Source organism: Colobus angolensis, unplaced genomic scaffold (genome assembly GCF_000951035.1).
Source record: "Colobus angolensis palliatus isolate OR3802 unplaced genomic scaffold, Cang.pa_1.0 Scaffold131, whole genome shotgun sequence".
In the NCBI taxonomy this organism is placed as follows: domain Eukaryota; kingdom Metazoa; phylum Chordata; class Mammalia; order Primates; family Cercopithecidae; genus Colobus; species Colobus angolensis.
In genome coordinates this window covers 8,101,268-8,111,365 of record NW_012114364.1, presented here as the reverse complement: position 1 = coordinate 8,111,365, position 10,098 = coordinate 8,101,268, and the positions used below count along the sequence as shown (strand labels likewise).

The window sequence follows — 10,098 nt, the reverse complement described above, 5'->3', positions numbered from 1 at the left end:
GGAATGATCTCCAGTGAGTGACTGACTAAATGAACTAGTACACCCATACATGGAATAGTACTCAGAAATAGTAAGAAAAATATCTCTATTAATACACACAGTATCCTGGAAGAATCTTTGGATAATTATGCAGAGCAAGGAAAGCCCATTCCAAAAGAGGAAGACTGTATAATTTCAATTATATAACAATCTTGAAATGACAAAATTATAGAAATGGAAAACAGATTCATAGTTGTCAGGTATTAGGAATGGTGAGAGTAGAGTTGGGAGTGTGAGAGGAAAGTGAATGTGGCTACAAATGGCAGCCATTAGAGTTCCTTGTGGTGATGAAAATGTTCTATATCTTCACAGTATTAACATCAATTCAATATCCTGATTGTGATATGGTGCTACAGTTTTGCAGGACATTACCACTGGGGAAAACTAAAGTACATTAAATCTGTCTATATTACTTCTGTAAAATCAAATATACAAGGAAAGAAAGTGGAAGCCAGCTTTCAAATGGAGATTCTCACTTATTCTGTCTAATTTTGAGCTGCCATTTTTTAATCCTAAGAGACCAGAGCTCTTGTTCTCTGAATATCAACCCCTATGTTTCTGTGGGCAAGTCTTGTGTGTACTCCCTGCCATGTCTCCATTTCAAACACACTTCTACAGTGATAACAAGAAATATATCACAGATGATGTTCTCTTCTCAATCTCTGCTGCCTCTGAAGTAGTTGACCTTAGTAACATCATGAATAAACTGCTGAAGGATAAATATGAGTTCTACACACATGTGGAGTTGATTTCCTTACTGAGGGCCAGTTTCTGCTGATTTCCTTGGTCAAATACATGGACCTGGAGATCATCTCATCAGAAGAGATTCTGGAACTAGAATATGTGGAGAAGTACACTGCCCACCAGCCAGAGCAATGCATATTCTATGATGACTGGAGCAGTTCAGTTAAAGGGTCAGAGGAATGTACCTTGACTGGTTCTTATGATAAGACTTCTGGGTTCTGATCTTTGGAAGAGAACTCCGTAGTGATGGTTGTGAGACATAGAGATGCTGTGAAAAATGTGGCCTGGGTGAAAAAAGACAGTATGTATTGCTTATTACTGAATTCTTCCATTGATTAGAGTATCGTCTTATTGGAGTAGAATTTAATGAGAAACAGGGAAAGCCCTACACTGCTGCAGAGATCATGCTGGAAATGTAGATTATATAGCTGTTGATAGCTCAGAAATTATATTTCGCAGTGGTTGATGAGATAAAATATTAAATATCTAGTCTACAGTCCCTATAGATAAAGAAGATGAAATGGGGGAATCCACAAATTGAGAAAGAAACAGAAAACAGAGCAATTGGGACTAACAAGGACTCTTTTGCTAACCCTCTCTGGCCACAAGGAAGCAATTTCCTTGGTTCTGTGGTCAAATGTTGAAAGAATCTGCAGTGCATCTTGGGACCACACAATTAGAGTGTGGGATGTTGAGTTCAGCAGTCTTAACTCAACTTTGTCAGGAAATAAAGTATTGTATTTTCTATTCTCTACTTTGTAAATGTTTAGCATCTGGAAGCACAGACACACATATAAAACTGGGATCCCTAAACTAAAGATAGTTTTTTTGCTGTCGTTTTCCCCAACTTCACATACAGACTGGGTGACATCAGTAAAATGGTCTTCTATTCCGGAACAGCAGCTGATTTCAGTATATTTAGGTGACATTGTCAAGCTGCAGAATACAAGAAGTTTTAAGGCTCCATTCTATGATCTAGCTGCTCATGAAGACAAAATTCTGAGTGTAGACTGGACAAACACAGGGCTACTCCTCAGTGGAAGAGCAGACAATGAATTACATTACTACAGATATTCGCCTATCACTTCCCATGTGGGGCATAAAGGTGAATTATAATTTGATCATAGAGTTTCTTTCTATAAATATTGGTAAAGAATCATGAAATTACATTGATGCAGATTCAGAAAGCAACCTTTTAGATTAAAGTTTGTATAATAGTTTCACCCTTTATAATAGTTAACATATCACTTTTTTATTTTATAACAGAATAGTTGGTGTTTAGAAAATATAAAATGTGGCCTGCATTTACTACCCTATGCAAACTCTTGAAAATAAACTGAGTTTTTACTTTTTTTAAAGGTATTAATTTGAGTTAAGATTTTCTTTTGAAGTTCCATAAAAAAGTACATTACAAATACAAAGTAAAAAACATAAACCGTAAGTTTTAAGAAAGTGTGAGTGGTAAAGTTGTAGTACCTGTCTCCAGATCCCACATTCTTAGCATCGCACTATATAGCTGTTTGCAGTGTTTTGTCCCGGCTGTTTTCAACATTTTTTTTTTTTTTTAACATTACATTTTGTTTTGCTTTGTTTTTTTATTATCCGATACTATGCTGATATTGTCTAGCATTTGTTTTTTCTAAACAGCACTATAGCTATCTGCAATGTTTTGTCCTCGCTGTTTTCAACAGTTTTTTTTTTTTAACATAGTATTTTGTTTTGCTTTTTAAATTATTATTATCTGATACTATGCTGATATTGTCTAGCATTTTTTTTTTCTAGATGTCCCTTGAAGTTAATTCCAGTACCAGACAACTATATAAAACTTCAGGATTTAATGTGTATGTGCTCTGGGAATGTTGTGGACAAAAGGGTTTCGTTCCAAAGAGTTTATGGATTTTAAATGGGGAAAAGATACAGAAGTAGCTCCTATGTGAGCCCATGTGAGACTGTTTATGATAGCCCTCTTTCTTCAGACTCATTCTTGCCAATGCTACTTCCAAAAGGGAAAATACTCTGGAAGATTGCTTGGTCTTCTAACTCAATTTATCAAAAATATTCTCAGCATTAAAAAAAATAACACTTATGATAAACGTTACTAGTTTCATTTGAAAATAATGGAAAAGCAGAAAGAAACGTATGGATTCTTTCCTTTCTCAAATCAAGAGAATTGGTTGGATAAAATATCTTTTATTTTGTGAATTTTGTAATGTTTCTATCTAAGTTGGCAGGAAAGAGCAGATGGCCTTTTTCTTCTTCATTGATTTTACTGGGTAGGAGAAAATCCTAAATTACTAAAGATATGAGCGGAAAGTTTGAGAAAAATTAGAGTCAGAAAATGCAAAACCAAGATATATTAGGTTTATCCAGAGAAACGGAATCAATAGAATGTGTGTTCATGTAGAAATATATTTTTTCATTCTAAATAATTGGCTCACCCAATTCTAGAGGCAGGCAAGTCCAAAATCTACAAGGTGGCCAGCAGACAAAGACACAGGAAAGAGCTGAGGTTGCAGTTTAAGTCTGAAGACAGTTTATTGCAGAAATCAGCAAGAGCAGATGAAGTTTGATGACAGTCTGTTGGAAAATTTCCTCTTGCTGGAGTTTGGGGTGGTGATGGAATAGGATTTATCAAGCCTTTTTTTCTATTAAGCTTTCAACTAATTAGATGAAACCAACTCACATTATGTAAGGTAATCTGCTTTACTCAAAGTCCAATAACTTAAATGTAAATCTCATCCAAAAGCACCTCACATAAATATCGAGAATAAAGTAGGACCAAATATCTGTGTAATGTGACCCAGCCAAGTTGACACATAAAATTAAGCATCACACAGAGAAATTACTTTAAGTTAGAAAAAAGAGCTAAATAATGAGAACACATAGGCACACAGAGGAAAAAACACACACTGGAGTCTATCAGGGTGGGAGGTGGGAGAAGGGAGAGGATCAGAAAAAATAACTAATGGATACTAGGCTTAATACCTGGTGATGAAATAATCTGTGTAACAAACCCCCACATTTACCTATGTAACAAGCCTGCACATCCTGCTCATGCACCCCTGAACTTAAAAGCTAAAAAAAAGAGAGAAAAAACATAAATACTGAAAAGGAAAACTGCAGAAAATTATACTCTACTTAGAATAGTAAATTCTTAGACTGAAGGATTAAGATGAAAAGGGATTGCTAGGAATGTACAATGTCCTGTTTGTAGAAGATGCACAGCAGTGAAAAGGAAAGATGCTTTATGGTTCTAGGACAGAAAATTCTCCTCATTTTATTCAGCAGGTTTAATTTTAAGCAGCAACATTATTAGCAAATCTATAAAGCTCTTATTGTGAACCAAACACTCACCTAGATATTTTATACATATTAACTGACTGAATAATTATAATAAATTGAGAAGCAGAATTTATTATCCCATTGTTACAGATGAACTATCTGTAGCATGGAGAAGTTACATAAATTGCCCAAGGTCATAAACTTAATATATCTCAGACCTGGATTTGAACCTAGGACACCTCATGTTGGAGCCTGTGTTCTTAACCACTATCTTCTAACACCCTTGATTGTTGTAACTGAGATTTTTTCACTTGACTTTGAATTCACTGCTGTAATATTGACAGTACTAGCACAGCATGCCCTAGTTTGCTGGAGGAGAACTTGGGGTGTAAAGTCAGAATCACCATGCCTGCTTCTGTTTTCCAATTTGCCAAATCAGGACAATTACTGCTTGGAGTTATTAGGAATTAAAGATAAAGTAACCATCATAGTGCTTTGTATACAATAGAACACAACAGTTTATTTCCTGTCTCTTCTTCCTGCTTTCCTTCCTGGTAACAATTTATTCCTCCTGCTTAATGTCTCTATAGATGTTCTTAAGTGTTCTGAGAAAGGTGTGCATGCTATGTAAGTCAGAATTTCAAATCAAAGGGCTAGAGAACATTATGACCAGGGAATACCTGACATAGGAGTCATACATTGTTGAATGAATATGACTTAGGTTAAGACAGAATTAAAAACATGAATGGTTTAAGTAGAAAAAACAAACTCAGTTTCTCCCATTATACTCTCACAGCATGCTTCTGACACCACATGTGTGGGGATTTTTTCCACCAGCAAGCAAGCAATCAATTTTGTAGCAGAGACCAGCCAGGTGTCTTCTACTCCAATTCAATTCTGAGACTCTCTAACCTGAGACAGCATCACATCCCACAGATTGAGGACTCAGAACCACAAGACAGTCCACATGTCAGACACTAGTCACAAATCCAGGCTTCCAGAACTTCAGACCAACTGGCTCAGCTTCAAGTTTGGTTTCCACAACCTCTTCGTCAGGTTCTGTTAATTCGCTATAATAGCTCACAAAAAGGGAAGCAAAGAAATACGTAGGATGAGATCTGGAAGGATCTTGAGTGCAGGAGCTTCAGTTTCCATGGAGTTGGGGTGTGCCCTGCTGACACGTGAATGAATTCCTCTTCACCCTCCTGTAAGCCTCTGTCAGTTCAGCTATCCGGAAGCTCACCATAGCCCCTCCTCTTGGCCTTTTTCTTGAGACTTCATTGTATAGGCATGATTGAAGCATGCATAACCATGTAGAAATGTGATTGGACAAAAAGGGTGTGATCTAATACTAGTAGACTGAGTGGGAAAACCCAGCAAGGTCTGCCTATTCAGATTCTTCTTGGCATCTCTGTACAACATTGTTTCCTTCGGAGTATGGAGCAGAACCCCTTCTGAAATTAGTCTATGACTTACAATCAGGCAAGGTGGGTCAGAGAATATCTTGATGGCCAGCTCCAAGACATAAAGGCAAGGGAAGAATATAATTTATGTTTCTATGGACAGCCTTAGGTAGAAAAAGGGGTAGGTGAAAGGAGGGCAGGAGAAGGTCAGAGAGATTCTATTTTCTGAGTCTTGTTTCTAAGGCCTAAAGTACCCCAACTTTATAACCAGAGACTTTCACCTTTATCGCTAAGAGTCTGTTCCAAATTTGCTTCAGGAATCAAAGACAAAAGATGCTTTAACAAAAGATATCATTTTAGTCACTTAGTAAATAACAAGGACTATGGGGGTTATGAGATGGAAACCATGGAAGAAAATCAATACACACACATATATATCACATGGTATAAGATGAAGAAAAACATTATTATTTTTTTTAACTTGCAGAATCCTTACCTCTTCCTTAAAGTAAGGAATAATGTGATATTATAAGCTTTTGTTTATGGTTAAGTTAACATAAAATTTGCTTTGTAAACACAGCGAAGGATTTAACCCAAAAGGTTAAACCAAATTATGTCAATATATTTTACATTCCAGAGATTGACCCTAATTATGTTGTATTTATTTTACATTTCAAAGAATTTTTTAAAGTTTGTTACACTTAAGCATATATATAGGCTTACATATACATATACTATGTTTCAATAGATATGTAGGTAGGTACATAGATAGATAATTATCTTTAGAGTAGTACCCAACAGTGGGATTTTTATTCCTTATCTGTTTGAAAGCAGTTTCTAAAAAAACAAAACAAAAAAAATAGACAAGACTGGAGCCATTTTCACCTAAAAATGCTTCTCAATTTTTTTCTTGACTGTGGTGTTTTCTTCTAAATCTAAAGCCAACCTGATAATTTATTTTTAATAAGAATGCTGTTTATTTCAACTAGATTTTTCATAGTACTTAGCATAACTGTATATAATCATGGATTTATAAATTTTTCATTTCTTTTTTCCTAGATGGATTTTTACCTTTGATTATATTAATAAGATAAAAACTGAAATCTAAGATAACATCAATGAAATTATCCTATTTAAAACAAATTATTTTTTTTTACTATGTTATTGGGAAGCAGCCTTTCCTTCTGTTTGGTTTAATTTGAACTTGATTTATCGATAAATTTCCTTAAAATTTCTGACATATGGATACACTATCTCTTATTTCATCAATGAGTTAGGATCATCACAGTAGATTTCTGGAAAATAGTTATGTATATATGCCTAAATTACCCTATTGTCTACAATTTCTCTCACTGGCTTTTAATTCTTTATGCCTTTAACCCCTGTATATGTCTATCACAGTTAATGCAGACATTCCACAACAATTTATTTTTCTTTTCAGTTACAGGGAGATTTTTGTTTGGTTTGGATTGTTGTTGTTGTTGTTACAAGGAACAAAAACTTACTCAAATAAGCTCAAGCTAGTGTTTTTTTAATATGCCACTCTGGTCCCACAGACACCCATAGACAGATCAAGATATATCCAGGCCTCCCATAGAGTGCAAGTGGGAACTTGAAAGCCATTAGGAATGGATATTTCTATTTTTCATGGGCCAGAAGTTCTTTCCATCATTAGATGTCCATTCCTTTCTGTGTGCCTGAATCATTTTGTTGTTTTAATTTACTGCTGAATCTGAAAAGTTAACACACTTAGTCTCAGGGCTTCCAAATTCTAAATTTCTAAATGGTAAATCTAATTGCCCTAACTCATATTTTGATTAGAGCTTCAAAAGTCATAGGAAATGATGCAACCTACATCTTCTCCATACTTAACATCAAAAGAGTTATGTCCTATATATTTTAAATTTACATCAATTGTATCTATTCCTCTCTTGTCATGATTATGGGTGTTTCTCTGTTTTAGAACCCCATTGCCTCTAGCTCAACTTTTATGGTGCCTTCTACCTGATATCATTGCCTACAACTTTTAACTGATTTCATTGCATTTTCCAGGACACCATGAGTGTACTTTTCCTAACTGTTGGGAATGAGGACTATCTGCCTGTAGGATATTGATGAGAATAATGGAGAATAGTAAAGAAGAATGAAAAATCATGGACTTTGGAATCAGGTAGACCAGATTTATAATCTTGGCTCTTTCAGTGAGTTATTTGTCACTATGAAATTCGCTTAACTTCTAAAAAGCTCTAAGTTCTTAATCTGAAAAATGTAGATTTTTGTAGTTAAAATAGAACGTAAAATAGAATCATTCAAGAATAGGACAAGAAACCTGATAAAATAGAATGTTTTTTCATGAATTCATGAATACCCGAGAACCCAGAAACTAGTCTGATTCTTGATGTAATAACTAAGAATTATGCTATGTCAGCACACTCCAAATAGTTTCAAAATGTGTCCTTCAGTAATTTTATAGTTGATATTTCACATAATTATTATTTTACAACCTATTCTTCTCACAGTATTATTTGGACATGCAAATGAGACAAAATTATTATAGATATTTATACTAAAATACTATATTTAAGGGTGCTGGAATGCTACTGGGGCTAACTTCTGTATCTGCTTATCATTTTCTAAAAACGTACTTTGAACCTACAATGAAAATAGAGCTACATTCCGGGTTTTTCCAGTGCAGATATGTTTTGTGCTATTTGTAGCATCTGAACAGTAATAAGCTTGAATAAGCTTGTGGTTAGAGAAAATTCTAGTGGCTGTCACCAGTGGGAAAGGTGGTATAGAGAAAATTAACTTGAAGCAAGGAAATAATAACAGCCTGAAACATGGATTTTCATTTTTATTTAGACAGTAATGTTCCCAGTCAATAATAGCATTTGAGGTGCCATTTATTTGAGATTTGGTTTCAACAAAGTTCCCAATTGCAGATGTTATTAATTTCCCTCAGAAGCCACAGACTACCACATATTGCATAATGTTTGATTTATCTCTTTCAGAATATCACACAAAATTTTATTTTCACTGGGGAAAAAGCAAAATAGAAAAACCATAAAAAAAGATTGCTGTGAAAACTGGGTATTCTTTAGTGTAAAACTTTGGTTTTAATATCAAAATTAAATTTTATAGGAACCCAAACCTAAAAACACAAAGCTGAAAAACAAATTATATTCAGTCATTTAAGCTCCCACGTCTTGTGCCCTACATATTACTTACCCAATTTATATTATGAATTTCAAGATATAACATTTAGCATTTAATAGCTGAGAAAGAGTAATGGTACTCAAAGTTTAAAATAAGGCAACTTAAAATGTATACAGTAGAAATGTTTAGAATGATTTCTTAAAACTTCGTTTTTTAATAACAAGTGTTTATTTACATGTCCATAAGAATCCATGTTTTTCAGAAAAGCCAGGGTCTCTGTCATTCCTCAATACAAAAGTCACATTTCTGTGTGTTGCCATCTCCATTCAACTGTGTCTAGCTGTCCCTGGACCAGGCTTATGTCTAGGCTAGACAACTAAGCAGCTAGCACATTTAAATAATGCAAATTGGCCTTCTAGCCCTTAGGTGAAATCAAACTGACCCAAACTGATATGACTGCTATCACCTAAGGAATGGAAAGATACTGAAAAAAATAGCCTCAGGTAATCTGCATCACACAATTAGAATTCTGGAATGATGGACTGAGTCTATGAAAAGAGAAATTCCTCCTGTCCTTCAAGGTAGTTCTGTATAATGCAGTGGAAATATATAATGTCCTCATATTAAAAAGGAGATATCACTTAAGAGTTTTTCTGTGTAAAGTTGGAGTGACTATATATCCCCCTAAATCAAGCTTCAAATGAAAGAAAATGTCCGGTGGAAAGAGAAGTTGCTTAGCACAGATCCATCAAAGTGAGATCAAAATCCAGAAGGGAAAAGGATTTTTAAATACCATAAATGGTGTAGAAAGAGTTGTCAGACAACTCTTGGGAGGTATTGGGAAGTCCCTACATACCTTTTTGCCATAATTGGAAATGTATGAACATGGAAAAGGATAGGCTGTGACAGAAGAATTCAGTGAGAAAAAATATATATATAATGGCAATTATAGCAGCAAAAAAGACTGTGAGAAAATCTTACAACAACACCAAAAGAAGGATTCAGGATAATTTCTCTTGATCTTGGTTTACTTAAACTCTACAGTGAGTGAGCAGCTGAGCAAGCGAGAATGGCAACAGATATATAAAAGAAAATTTAAATTTTAAAAATTCCATAATAGGCAAGTGAAAGAGTTAAGAATGCCTAGGGAATTAGAGAAATCTAGTTAGTGACTAGCATCTTTTGAGATATATAACTTAGTCCTTGAAGAACTAAAATATTTTTCTTCCACTGTTAAAGTTAACCACCAAGAGAGTATAATCTTTCTGGGATTATGATTTGTCTGAATAATAAACTATTGAAAGAGATGCAAAAGTAAAACATATAATATTGTGTTACTTCATCTACCTCTCCTATGATTTTACTTGGCCCTTATAATTGGTTATAATTCATGTTTTTAGTGTATCAACTTGGTCTGAATATATTTATTATATCAGGTTGGCAGTAATGTTAAGTATTTAGACTGGATGGTAAG

General features: G+C 34.5%; 1 pseudogene; it reads left to right on the top strand.

The window, feature by feature from the left end:
• Positions 1-628: 628 nt before the first annotated feature.
• On the top strand, positions 629-1,899 carry LOC105506115 (annotated as a pseudogene).
• Positions 1,900-10,098: the final 8,199 nt, after the last annotated feature.